This window comes from Bos javanicus, chromosome 12 (genome assembly GCF_032452875.1).
Source record: "Bos javanicus breed banteng chromosome 12, ARS-OSU_banteng_1.0, whole genome shotgun sequence".
Classification (NCBI taxonomy): domain Eukaryota; kingdom Metazoa; phylum Chordata; class Mammalia; order Artiodactyla; family Bovidae; genus Bos; species Bos javanicus.
The window spans coordinates 30,429,873-30,442,572 of NC_083879.1; the positions used below are offsets into that span (position 1 = coordinate 30,429,873).

The 12,700-nt window shown below is 46.2% G+C and overlaps 1 long non-coding RNA gene across 1 annotated transcript; it reads right to left on the reverse strand.

The window, feature by feature from the left end:
* Positions 1-759: 759 nt before the first annotated feature.
* Positions 760-4,466, reverse strand: LOC133258358 (uncharacterized). The gene is made up of 2 exons (XR_009739983.1): positions 2,669-4,466; positions 760-1,206 (listed from the first exon to the last, which is right to left on the reverse strand). It is a non-coding gene; the product is annotated as an uncharacterized LOC133258358 (long non-coding RNA).
* Between the last annotated feature and the right edge of the window lie 8,234 nt (positions 4,467-12,700).

Genomic DNA, 12,700 nt, shown 5'->3' on the forward strand with positions numbered 1-12,700 from the left:
ACGTGCCCCAGTCACGTGGTGCTAAGACACAGAAGCCGGCTGGCCATCATTAACTAATGCTTACTACCGGGGAGAAGGGGGGGGGGGGGGAAATGAAGGTTTTAAAGACACAAACTCTGTTTTTAATTTAAAAAAAAAAAAAAAAAAAGGCAAGACTGCAACGGAAGGTATATCCAAGGAAAGGAAGAGAGCCAAAAAGTACCCGCTGGTTTTGCTCCGCTCCCAGGACTCGGCCCGCCGAGCCGCAGGGCGGGTGGTGCGGGCCATTCTGGCGCTGGTCTCCAGCGTCGGAGATGAAGGACCGCATCCTTTAGGAGCAGAAATCCCCGCCTCTTTTGTTCCTTCTGGAATTCCTGCTCCTGGGCGGGTGGAGTTCGGGGAGGGGAGGGCTGGGGAGGGGCACGGGGAGCCCCTGGGCGCTTCTGGAGTTTTCAGTAACGTGCCAGCCAGCATCCCCAGCGTGGCTCCTTTAAATCTTCCTGCGGTTGCAACACACACTGCAAGGACTCTTGCCCACCTGAATGTTTCCTTGTTCAGTCCTTTGAATTTAGAAAGAAGTTCTTTCACTTTCTGGAGCTTGTCTCGTGTTACTTTCACTCTTAGAAACTGGAATTACCGACCTGAGTTTGTTTGATTTTCGCCGAGAGGCGACAATGGTGGGAGTGAATGAAGAGTTTAGAATCTTGGTTGGAGGGAAATCTATGTATAGATAAAAGGTCCCAGCAGAAACTGACAACACTTTAAACAAACAAACAAACAAAAACTACCTGTTTTATTTCACATTATATATAAAGTCATTTCCAAAACACTCTGTGATACAGACTCATGAAGTCGCTCAGTCATGTCCGTCTCTTTGCGACCCCGTGGACTGTAGCCTACCAGACTCCTCCGTCCATGGGATTCCTCAGGCAAGAGTTCTGGAGTGGGTTGCCATTGCCTTCTCCAGGAGATCTTCCCGACCCAGGGATCGAACCCGGGTCTCCCGCATTGGAGGCAGACGCTTTAACCTCTGAGCCACCAAGGAAGTCCCTAAATATTTCTATGAGCCTCTTTTTTGGGGGGTGGGGGAAGGCAAGAATACGGGAGTGGGTTGCCATTCCCTTCTCCAGGAGATCTTCCTGACCCAGGGATTGAACCAGGCTCTCCCGCGTTGTAGGCAGACGCTTTGCCGTCTGAGCCACCAGGAAAGTCGATACAGACTCAGCCCTGAAAGAAAATCCACTGATGTAATCTGGAGGCTTAAATTGATATTTTACTTAATTCTCTTCAGAAGAACAAATACACAAGGAAATGTCCAGTGTTCTAGATCCACTGTATCACTGGAATATAGTTATTGCAGGACATTTAGTTAACTCCCTCTTCACTTTTCCTTCACTCTGCTCTCTTCAAAAAAGATGAAAGTATGTGATTTAAATGGATGGATCCAGTTTTTGTAGGGCCTGAAGCTTTTACAGTTTGAGAGGCCCTTGTGAAGAGAAGAGAAAATTAGAGAGAGAAAACTAGGTGTTACAGTATCAGAGGGGACTTCCCTGGTGGTCCAGTGGTTAAGACTCCAGGCTCTCAGTGCAGGGGGCCTGGGTTTGATCCCTGGTCAGGGATCTAAATACCACGTTCTGCAATGAAGATCAAAGATCCTGCCTGCTGCAGCTAAGACTGGGCACAGCCAAATATTAACAGGAAACACATATTTTTTTGAAATATCACAAAATTCATAAAAATACTTATTGCTTGCTTGACACACCTCTAAAATCCTTTAAACTTGCATTTTGAGGGTGTATATTCTTTGATAGACTCATCTTCTTGAAAGGAGAGAACTTTATTGTTGAGCACTTAATCAGCTTTAAGTGTGCCTACAATTGTACAAGCTTGACAATTGGAACGATTTCCTCCAGACTAGCTTCAGACTGGTCTCTTCTGGCTCTGTTTCGAATCTTGCTTCTCCTCCCCGCCCAGAACACTTCTGGTGCCAAACCCCGCAGGACATGCTTGAATTGTGACCCGCCCTCTGGATCTGAGCCTTCCCATCTCCATGCAGGCTGGGGGGCTGGGAGGAGGGAGCTGTAGGAACATTCCTGGAGACCTTCCCTACTCCAGAGCAGCTTTCAGTAACTATAAATATAGTTTGTAAATTTATAAATCTATCTTAAGCCAAAGTAAAGGTATCTTTAGCTCAGGTTCCTCTTTGCCAGACCCAGAATAAACGTGGCCACTCCAGAGTCACCCAAAAAGAGGAGGAATATGGCCAAAGAGCAGTCAGAGTAGAAAGAAGCAGCTATCTTAAGCGATTAAGGTCATAGTATCTCACCACTGCCAAGTTTACAGAAGCAAATGACCATGAATGTGTGGCTGGGGCTGCTGCCTGGGCCTCCGCTGGGGGCTGGAAAGTGAGAGGCCTGAAGTTTCATTTTCATTAGCTTCAGGCTTTATCTGCTTCTGGGTCCATTGTGAGTGTGTCTCAAGGAGTCATTTTCTGAGTCCTAGATTCACAAATACTTGTTAGAGACAAGCTTGCTTATCTGGACATCTCGCATGGAATGATTCATCGAGGTAAATTCCATTTAATAAAAAGCCTTGGCCAGGGTCCCTTCTCCCAGTCGCACTCAGGGAAAAACAATCTCTATCACCTGTGCCTGTGCAGGAAGCAGGTAGAGAGGGCAGAACATGGTACCTTCTCTGCTCTGTGCCCAGCACCACCGCGTGCCTTGTTCCACACATCACACCTCAGGAGTGGCTGATAATTAGTCCTGCTTCAGACAAGAGACCCAGGAGGCCCAGAGAGATTGTTTCCTGGCCGCAGTCACGTGGCGAGAGTGTCTCAAGGCTGGAACTCAGAACCAGCTGTGTCTGGCTGCAGGCTGGTTCCTTCCTGGCAGAAGTGAAGTTGCCATTGATTGTAGCCTACCAGGCTCCTCTGTCCATGGCATTTTCCAGGCAAGAATACTGGAGTGGGTTGCCATTTCCTTCTCTAGGGGATCTTCCAGACCTGGGGATCGAACCCAGCTCTTCCACATTGCAGGCAGACACTTTACCCTCTGAGCCACCAGGGAAGCCCCTGGCAGAACTCGGACCTTCAGTTTTTTGTGAAGTGAATGTGACACACGTCTCGTTTTAGTTCCTTGAGTGGAGGAGATACGTTTGCAGCGCTATCGGGTCGTAGCTTGGCCTTCACCTCCCTCCCCGCTGCAGAGCGTGATCACCTGTTCTGCTCACATAAGTGGGGACCAGGATTCCTGACCAGCCTTCAGGGCCCCTCTCCTCCTCTGATGGTAACGTTCTTCGCTGGCGTTGTCTCCTGCTGGGGCCCCTGCGATCTTGTCGATTCGATGCCACATCTCTCTCTCCCATGGACCCCCTTGAGATACACCACTGCACAGCGGAAAGTCGCCTGGTCAGATCGTGCGCCTAGCTTGTCAGGCAGTATTTTGAATTCGGAAAGGCTTCCAACATGTTGTTTATTGGGGAGATGAGGCTGGCGGTTCTGACGATCAGTAGATGCACGAACTAGCCGGGTAAGAGGAGCCTGAGTGTGATGTGAGTGGTCACCTCCCCACCCCCACCCCCTACCAGTGAGCTGCCGTTTGACCCAGCTTCCAGCTTCCGACAGTAGTGGGGCCCCTTCATCCTCCCCCACTGGACACCGGCTCAGGAGTATTGCTGCTCCTTTCGGTGGGGCCCCACCTCCCCCAGACCATTGTCATTGAGGGCTGGACCGGGGTAGGGCAGTGGGGACTCCACCCCCCCACCGGCCCTCCCTCCGGCGCCCCCCTCCGCCCCCCGTGCTCTGTAGGATTGATTATTAGCCTCTTGACTGCTACCCAGTGGTTCCCACTCCGCAATGGACACACCACTCTGGCAATCAAGAGTACCCTCTGACATTACCAAATGTCTCCTGGGGGCCACATCGCCCCCGGTTGAGGACCACCGTCAGCTTCCAGTTGTGTGGGTTCTTTTTCTTTCTTCTATCCTTTTGTTTGTCAGCAAATGTGTTCTGGTATCTTTATTTTTTTAGTATGTGAGGCTTCTTCAGGTGTGGGGTCAGGCCATCTAGAGAGATGACCACAGGGGGAGACCCAGGGTTCCCAGGCCGGGCACTCCTGGGTGACAGTGTCGTGAGGAAAAGGGTCATATTCCTAAGGAGAGAAGCACGCTCATCTCTCCACTATTTCTTTCTTTGTTGTTGTTTTTTCAATCTGTCATCATGTCTATGATGCATATTAGTGGCTTTGGTGCATGGAAGAGAATGTTTCTTTTTTTTTGGCTCCTGGGATCTTGGTTCCTCAACCAGGGATTGAACCCAAGGCCCCTGAGTCTGAGAGGCCTTGGTGGTTGAATTCTGCCATCAGAGACCCAGGTTTGAGTCTCAGTGTTGCCCCAAATTAGCTATGCGACTCTGGAGAAGTTCCTTTACCAGTGTCTTGGTTTCCTAGTCTGTCACCTGGGAACAATAATATCTGTATTGTGGCATCATTCTCAGAATTCAGTGAGGTGATGCGTGTGCTTGACACAGAGTAAACGTCTAAACAGTGTAACCCTTTAAAAACTTTCTGAACCAATCTTTGATTATTTCTATTTTGTTTTTAAATTACTTACCTTAATTAGGCCTTATTTTAAAACTTATTGGCTGGGCTGCACAGCATATCGGATCTTAGTTCCCAGACTAGGAATTGAAGCCGCACCCCCTGCACTGGGGGGACGTAAGAGATGATGGTTCAGTCCCTGGATTGGGAAGATCCCCTGGAGGAGGGCATGGCAACCCACTCCAGTATTCTTGCCTGGAGAATCCCATGGACAGAGGAGCCTGGCGGGCTACAGTCCGTGGGTTCGCTGAAGCGACTCAGCATGCACGCATGCCTCTGCATTGGAAGCATAGAGTATAAACCCCTGGGCTGCTGGGAAAGCCCCTGATTATTTTTTTTTTAATTATGTAGATAAATAGATTTCTACCCAAACCTTCCACATCACTGTGTCCACCTCCTGCTACTGTTGATTCTGGAAACAGTGTACCAAGCACCAGCTTTGGAATCTCCTTGTTCTTTGTGGGAGATACAGATGCCCTCTCTGTGGTTACAGCAAAGCTGTGCTCTCCTAAGAAGGCTCTGCTCGCTGCCAGTGACCAGGGTCAGGGTCTTGGCCACAGTTGCCTTGTTTGCAGTGTGCCTGCTCTGCTCATGCTGAGCCGGAGGTATCTGATGAACATTTGTAACCCCATGTCATGTCCAGGAGTGGTTTACGAGTGTGAATTACAAGCGAGAGGTAATTTTTAAAAAATGGAAAGCAGTGAAAAAATCGTGAATGTCGTGGGCTTTGGGAGTGGACCAAGTCATTCAGTGTTAGGAAAGGTTCTAAAAGGCAGTGTCTGAAGCTGCCTCGGCTCAATAGCCAATGATAACCAGCAAGAGACGGGTCGCGTGATGGACGAAACCCAAAGGCCTGGGAGCGTCCAGGCTGGGAGGTTCCACATGGACAGCCTCCCAGCCTCCCCCTAGGAACCTGCCAGGACTTTGTTTGAAGACTTGGAGGCTGGAGTGATGAAACGTTGGCCCCCAGCCACGGATACTTCCTCCGTACGAGGGCCCTTTGAATTTCCCTGACTTCAAAGTGGGGTGGGGTTGTGGCTGTGAAACAGCTGGGGAGAGTCTTATAGTCTTTGCAGATGGCCTCTCTCTCAATGCACTGCAGCCGCAGAAAAAGCCCTGGGAAACGTGCTGGGAAAACATGCCTGGGAGAACAGACACCAGCTCAGAGGAGCAGCACAGGCTTGGTTTTGAAACCCTCCAGTTTGGTGGAAGTATATAAACCTGAGAGCTGCAAATGGTAAACTCCTCCCAGGCAACTGGAAGGACAAACAGTGCTCTTAAGAAAACCTTTCAGGACTTAATGTGCTGCTTACGCGGAGGAGCTTCTGAACATGAAGAGTCTTGCTACTGGCTGGCAGCTGCTTGCTTATTTCCCCACAAATGTAACATAAAAGCTCAGATTTGTAAGCATGGAGATGGTTTGAAAAATTCCGAGGGCATAAACAGGCGTCACCCGTCCAACCTACACTCTAATCATCCTGTAGTCTTCTGGACACGGTGAAAGAGTAGCTTCCTTGGGGGTTTGAGAGCTGGAGAGCCGGAGCAGAAAGGAGCTTAGAGGAGCACAGGAAGACAGCTTCCACCCTAGAGGCTGTTCGCTTCCCCTTCCTCTTCCTTTTTCTAGTTCAACAAAGCCCAAGGCCTGGGAATTGTAGCCAAACCTACTGGCTGATGTAGAAAAAGGGGCAAGAGGATCCCGGACACCAACTCACATGTCCACTAGGGTTGAGCTCTCGTGTGATTTATAAATCCACATGGTTACTGGGGTTTCCTTGATGGCTCAGTGGGTAAAGGATCCTCATGCAATGCAGGAGACACAGGAGTTGCGGGTTCGACCCCTGGGTTGGGAAGATCCCGTGGAGGAGGGCATGGCAACCCACTCCAGTATTCTTGCCTAGAAAATCCCATGGACAGAGGAGCCTGGCAGGTTAGAGCCCAAAGGGTTGCAAAGAATCAGACATGCCTGAGAGACTTGGCACTCATGCACGTCATTCCTGGGGAACCTCAGCGATTATCTGGGACAGATCAGCTTTGGATGTAAGATGACATTTTAACATAGTACGTACTTAAAACAACAACAACAACAACACCTTTTGGGGGAATTCCCTGGAGGAGTTAGGACTCCACGCTTTCACTATGGAGGGCCAGGTTTCAATCCCTGGTTAGGGAACAAAGATCCTGCAAGCCACGTGGTCCAAACAAACAAAAAAACCTTTTATTTTGCAATAATTCGAGACAGAAAACTGGAAATAGCATGGAGGGTTTTCATATTCCCTCACCCAGCTTCCCCTAATGTTTACGTCTTACATAATCATAGTACAATGATCAAAACCAGGACATTAACTTTGGTGTAAAACTTCAAACTATGGGTTTATTATTTGCAGCTCATCAGTTTTTCTACTAACTGCTCCCTTTTTTGTCCCAGGATCCCACATCATGTTTAGATGTTACTTCTTAGTTTTTCCCAGTCTGTGACAGTTCCTCAGGGTTTACCTGTTCACTTTCATGATTTTATCACTACTGAAAAACACCAATCTGTTATTTTGTAGAATGTCCCTCTACTTGGGTTGGTGTGTCTGTTCACCATGAGTTTTTAGCAAGGATACAACAGAAAGGATGTGCCCTTCTCAGTGTATCATGTCCAGAGATTCATGATGTTGAGAATTCTCATTACTGGTGAGGTTTACCTTCCTCCTCTGCCTAACAGAGTAAGTCAAGTTACTATTTTTCCTTTTTCAGTTAATACATATCCTGAGCTGCAAGAGTGGGGGAGGCGGGGGTAGGGGGTGGGGAATACTGTCTTAAGCTTGCAACTACCCTGCTAAATACTGTCTTCAAAGCTCCGAAGTTTTTTCTTCACTCTTTTCCTCTGTGGTTATATTATTCATTGTTAACATTTAGGTTAATTTGTTACCACTTACATTTTTTTTTGGGGGGGGGGGCTCTCTTCCATATCCTGTTTGTTTGATTTTAATTTACACATAGCAAATTTCATTCTTTGTGATGTACAGGTCTATCTATGGGTTTTGACAAATGCAAGGAGCAGTTACGATACAGAATAATTCTATAACAAAAATGCCCTGAAGCTTCCTCTGTACGGTCAGCCCCTCCCTGTACTTTGTCGCCTAGTGATCACTGACCTGTTTTCTGTCCCTACACAAAGTATGTCCTTTTCCAGAATGTTAAATAAATGGAAACATATAATAGTCTTTTGGATCCGGTTTGTTTCATTTGGCCAAAGGCATCTAAGAGTCATCCATGCTATTGCATGGATCAATAATTTGTTCCTTTTTATTTATTTATTTATTTTTTTCGCGTGGGCCAGGCGAGGGCGTGTGCGAGGCGCGGGCGTGCGTGCGAGCGTGTGTGCGCGGCCGAGGCGAATTTGTTCCTTTTTATTGCTGAGTGATATTCCATCCTTATGGCACCTCAGGCTGTGGCTGCCATAACTATCACACTGCCGAAAGTCAAAGCTGGATATTGAAAAAAAAAAAAAAAAAAAAGCTGGATATTGCAGAGGAAAAAATGATGCCTGCCCTGCTGGTTCGGTGGTACTTTGGATTCTGGTCTTCATCAGTCTGTCTGCTCCTGTTTATTTTTTGAATTCCTCAGACAGCTGCTGTGTCCTTCTGTCCAGGTTTTATAAGGGCAGTCCACAGGAGAGTCTGGGTGGAGGATCCGCTTACCATCTTACTACAACTGGACCCTTTGTCCATTGTCTTTCTGCTCTTAAAAGTCTGAGGTCAGTGTGTTTCCTGATCCTGGTGTTTGACCTGTTTTATCTTTATGGAAAACCCGTTGGGTCTTGTTTGATCCCAGTGTCTGGAAGTTCCCCAGTGATGTTCCTCGGTCCGTTTTCATCCATTGTGCTGGGTACTTGGTGGACACTTTGATTCTGGAATCTCATGTACTTCTGTTCTGGGAAAGCTTCTTGAGTAGTTTTGTCGCTGGTTGCCTCTTTTCTATTTCTCTTTCCTCTATTTCATAGACTTCCATTATTTAAACATCACACTTACTGGACTTACCCTCTGTTTTTCTTTTCTCTAACGTTTTAGGTTTTTTTGCTCTGGTTTCTGAGATACTTCCCACTAATGTTTTTCCCTGCCTCTCTTACTTAATTTGTCATCTGTGCGTTCATGTTTTTAATTCCCAAAGCTCTTTCTGCTGTTTGTTCTCTACATGTTTCTTTTTAAAATAGCTCTGTTTCTTTTGCATACATCCTCTCTCATGTCTCTGAGGATACTAATTATTTGGGGGAAAGTTCTCTTCTCCCTGCGTAATCTCCCAGTTGCCTTTTTCTCTTGTTTATATCTGTCTTCATGATAGAGTTAGAACCGAAAAATCTAACTGGAACCTCTGAGCTCCAGGCTGGATTGGTGGAGAGTGAGCTTTCCTGTAGGGTGAGCTGGCTGTGCACATTCCCTAATTTCAGGATCTCTGGCTTGTTTCTCTTGGCCTGGTCAGATTCCCCATGGCAGAACTTTAGCCTCCCGCCTGGAAGCTTCAGCTCTGTGTTCTGGGAGCTAGGCTGGGGGAGGAGGGTGGGAAGTCTCAGCACTCCACGGTCATCGTGTGAACAGTCATTTGCTCTTCTTGGTTTTGACATGACACTTGCAGCTTCTATCTTTCACTCCTAAGAGAGGGAAATCTCTAGAGTCTGATCAGATAGGGGAAAAGCTATCTGCGAGGGGCCCTGAGTGAGGGGAGCAGTCTAGAGATCTGTATCTCTGGGGTTTTCACCCAGTCCTTCCTTTAGCCACCCTCTTTGTGTCTCCATCTCCAGGGGCACCGATGGTGCCTGAGCTTTGTGAGCGTCCCGGCGTGTGAAGGGCACTCACCCTTAGCTTTATCTCCTGCCAGCTCCAGGCCTGTCAGTCCTTCGTCATTCACTCATCTGCCTCCCAGCTTCTGTCATTTTGTTGCTGTCATTGCCTCTCTTGTCCCGCCTGTCCTTTGAGGTATGTGTCTTTAAAACATCTCTTTACAATAGTTTTAGTGTGTTTCGGGAGGGAGCAAGTTAGATGTATATATATATTCTTACATCCAAAAGTGGAGGTCTAGAATTTTTTTTTCCCTAATCAAGATTTAAAATTTCTTCTATTTACAGTGAGACAGACCTGGGAAATCCAAAGTGTTAGTTTTACAGTTTATTAATTAGCAATTATTTTAACAAGGTGAAAGGAAAAAAATATCAACCAACTATAATTAATTAGAACAACCAAAAATCATCTCTGCAGTCAGTGCAACTTCTACACCAGTATTTTAAAAAGAAAATAGGTTTGTACCCAGTCATCAAGAGTTCAAATCCCAACCTGGTCACTTAATAACTTCTGTAGAACATATATTTAATGTTGTATATATATATTTGTATATATATGTTGTATATAATGTTGTATATATATATTTAATAACAGAAATTACTATTCGGGGCTCACATGGGACTTGGACACCATCTGGACTTTTCCAGGCCTCAGCTGGACACGGGACTTCTGCAGAGCCACTCAGAGCAGTTGTTGAAGGTCAGCTTTAGAACCTGAGGCCCGGGTTCTCTTTGTTCTTCTGTACACCGCAGTGTCCCTTATCATCATTGCCAAGTAACATTTTAAAAATACTTTTATTCTGAACTAGATTAAGATTCATAAAAAGTTGCAAAATAGTACAGAGAATCCCCATGTACACTTCACTCAGTTTCACTTGCAATCTTTATATAACAGCAGTTCATTGTCAAAACCAGGAGCCTGATGTTGGTACAATGTCTTAAGTCAGATACAGACCTTCAAGTCACATTTTAAAGACATGAGTTTGTGTACTCTACTAAACCAAAGCCAGAAAAAGACCCATTCTTTCTGTATTAAGGACCTTGCGTTCTGAATAGACATACAAAGATAACTCACCAAATAACAGCACTCAGATACAATCCCAAATGTGTTTTAGGGCCTTTTTTTTTTTTTTTTCAGAAAAGTGAGAAGTGGTGGAGAAGCAAGAGTGGGCTTTTAAATCAGACAAATCTTGATCTGAATTCAGCTTTGCTGCTTCATATTTGTGAGTCCCTGGGCAAGGAATTTCTCCCAACCTCATTTTACTGATATAAAAATGGTAACTATTATTATTTACTTCTTACTGTGGTGAGAATTAAGTTATATATATTATAGTCTACAACAGTGCTTGACATGTAGTAGATAATCAAAAACAGTCACCATAATAATTATGTAAAAAATCATAATCCTTTAATAATCATAATTTTCTAGTTGCCCACTCGATTTTGAGTCCAGCTCACATATCGTGTAGGCCTTCCTCTCTCTTGATTTACTCTGTGAGGGTTTCAGTGGAAATCAAAGAATCGGCAGCAGTTCCTTGTGAAGAAAGGGACACCCGGAGAGGACAAAATGACTTCCCCAAATCAACAACACGGTGGTTCCTCAGATCCTCTACCTCCCACCTCAGCATTAAAATAACGTATGGGAAGTTGTCAAAGATGTAACTAAATGCAAGTCATTTACCTATTCTTTTAAAGAAACCTCTGGAAAGGGGACTATGATTCTTTCAGGTGTAGTACAAGGTTGGGGTGCATATCTGACAGCCACAGGAATGACGCTTAGGTCACACTCACGTTATCAGTTTATACCCAGTTCCCCTCAAGCCTGAGGTAAGATATTTGCTCCCCTGGGGCTTCTTGGTGGCTCAGATGGTAAAGAATCCGCCTGCAATGCTGGAGACCTGGGTTCAATCCCTGGGTTGGGAAGATCCCCTGGAGAAGGAGTAGCTACCCACTCCAGTATTCTTGCCTGGAGAAGTCCATGGACAGAGGAGCCTGGTGGGCTAGATCCCTGGTCTGGGAAGATCCTTCATGCTGTGGAGCAACTAAGCCCGTGCACCACAGCTGTTGAAACCTGTGCCCTAGAGCCCGGGGGCCACTGAAGCCCACCTGTGCTAGAGCCCACTTCTGCAACAAGAGAAGCCACTGCAGTGAGAAGCCCATGCCCCGTAACTGGAGAGCAGCTCCTGCTTGCCGCGACTAGAGAAAAGCCCGGGCAGCGGTGAAGACCCAGCACAGTGAAAAATAAATAAAATTTAAAAAAGATCTTTGCTCCCCAGCTGCACATAAAAGTCCAAGAGGCTCACTCCAAAGAGGACATTTTCATCACAGACCCAGTAAGAATGCTTTGCAATCTAGAAACCCGTGCACATTTCTAAACTGAACTTTATTAGATTGAACAAAAACACGAAGGTCTCATTTGGCAGGTGCTTATCCGCTGAGCATCCTGCTTCCCACCACACTGGAGCTCCGCACCTGCCTGACTCTGGCTTGAATTTCCTGCCCTTGGCAGCTACAGAAAGTGGGGCTCACAAATGCTCACAAACTGGCCAGCTACCAGTTTGGCCTCAGAACAAGGAAGGAGCTCTGCCTGGAAATGTGGTCATTTAAGTCATAAAGTCATGATTTTCCTTTGTGGGTTGGGGTGTTTCTCCAGTGACCCAGACTAATAGGTCTCAGACCTGGCTGGACAAAAACTTCATGTGGGTCCATCCAGGCAGGCAGATGGTAAGACAGGACTCGAGATAAAGAGAAAGCAATTTGGTGATCCTGTCTCTTTTCTCTTTCCTACGGGATGTTGTTGAAAGGAATAACTTCCAGGCCTTCTTTCTATCTCCAACCCTGTCCCCCAACTCCCAACCCTCTTCATCTCCCGAAAGATCACATTTCCTCCTGCCTGTTTATCTCTTGTCTGTGTGGGGTTTTTTCAAAACCAAAAGCTCAAGTATGGCTTTTGGTAGCTTAATAGAAATGCTAATTCAGGAAGATCTCTTGGGACTTCCCTGGTATTAATTTCACCTTCCAAAGCAGAGGGTGCTAGTTCAAGCCTTAGTTGGGGAACTAAGACCCCACCAAAACATCAAACAGAAGCAACACTGTAACAAATTCAATAAGGACTTGGAAAAAAAAAAAAAGAAAGAAAATCTCTCTTTTTGAATCATGCAATTCACATGACCAGAATATCCTAAAAGAAATTAGGCTGTGTCTAAATGAACTGTGTGGTAAGTGCTGTAATATATGCAAAGACATGGTTTGTTATGAGCTGAATTGCACCTTATTCCCCAATTTCTGTGTTGAAGCCTTAACC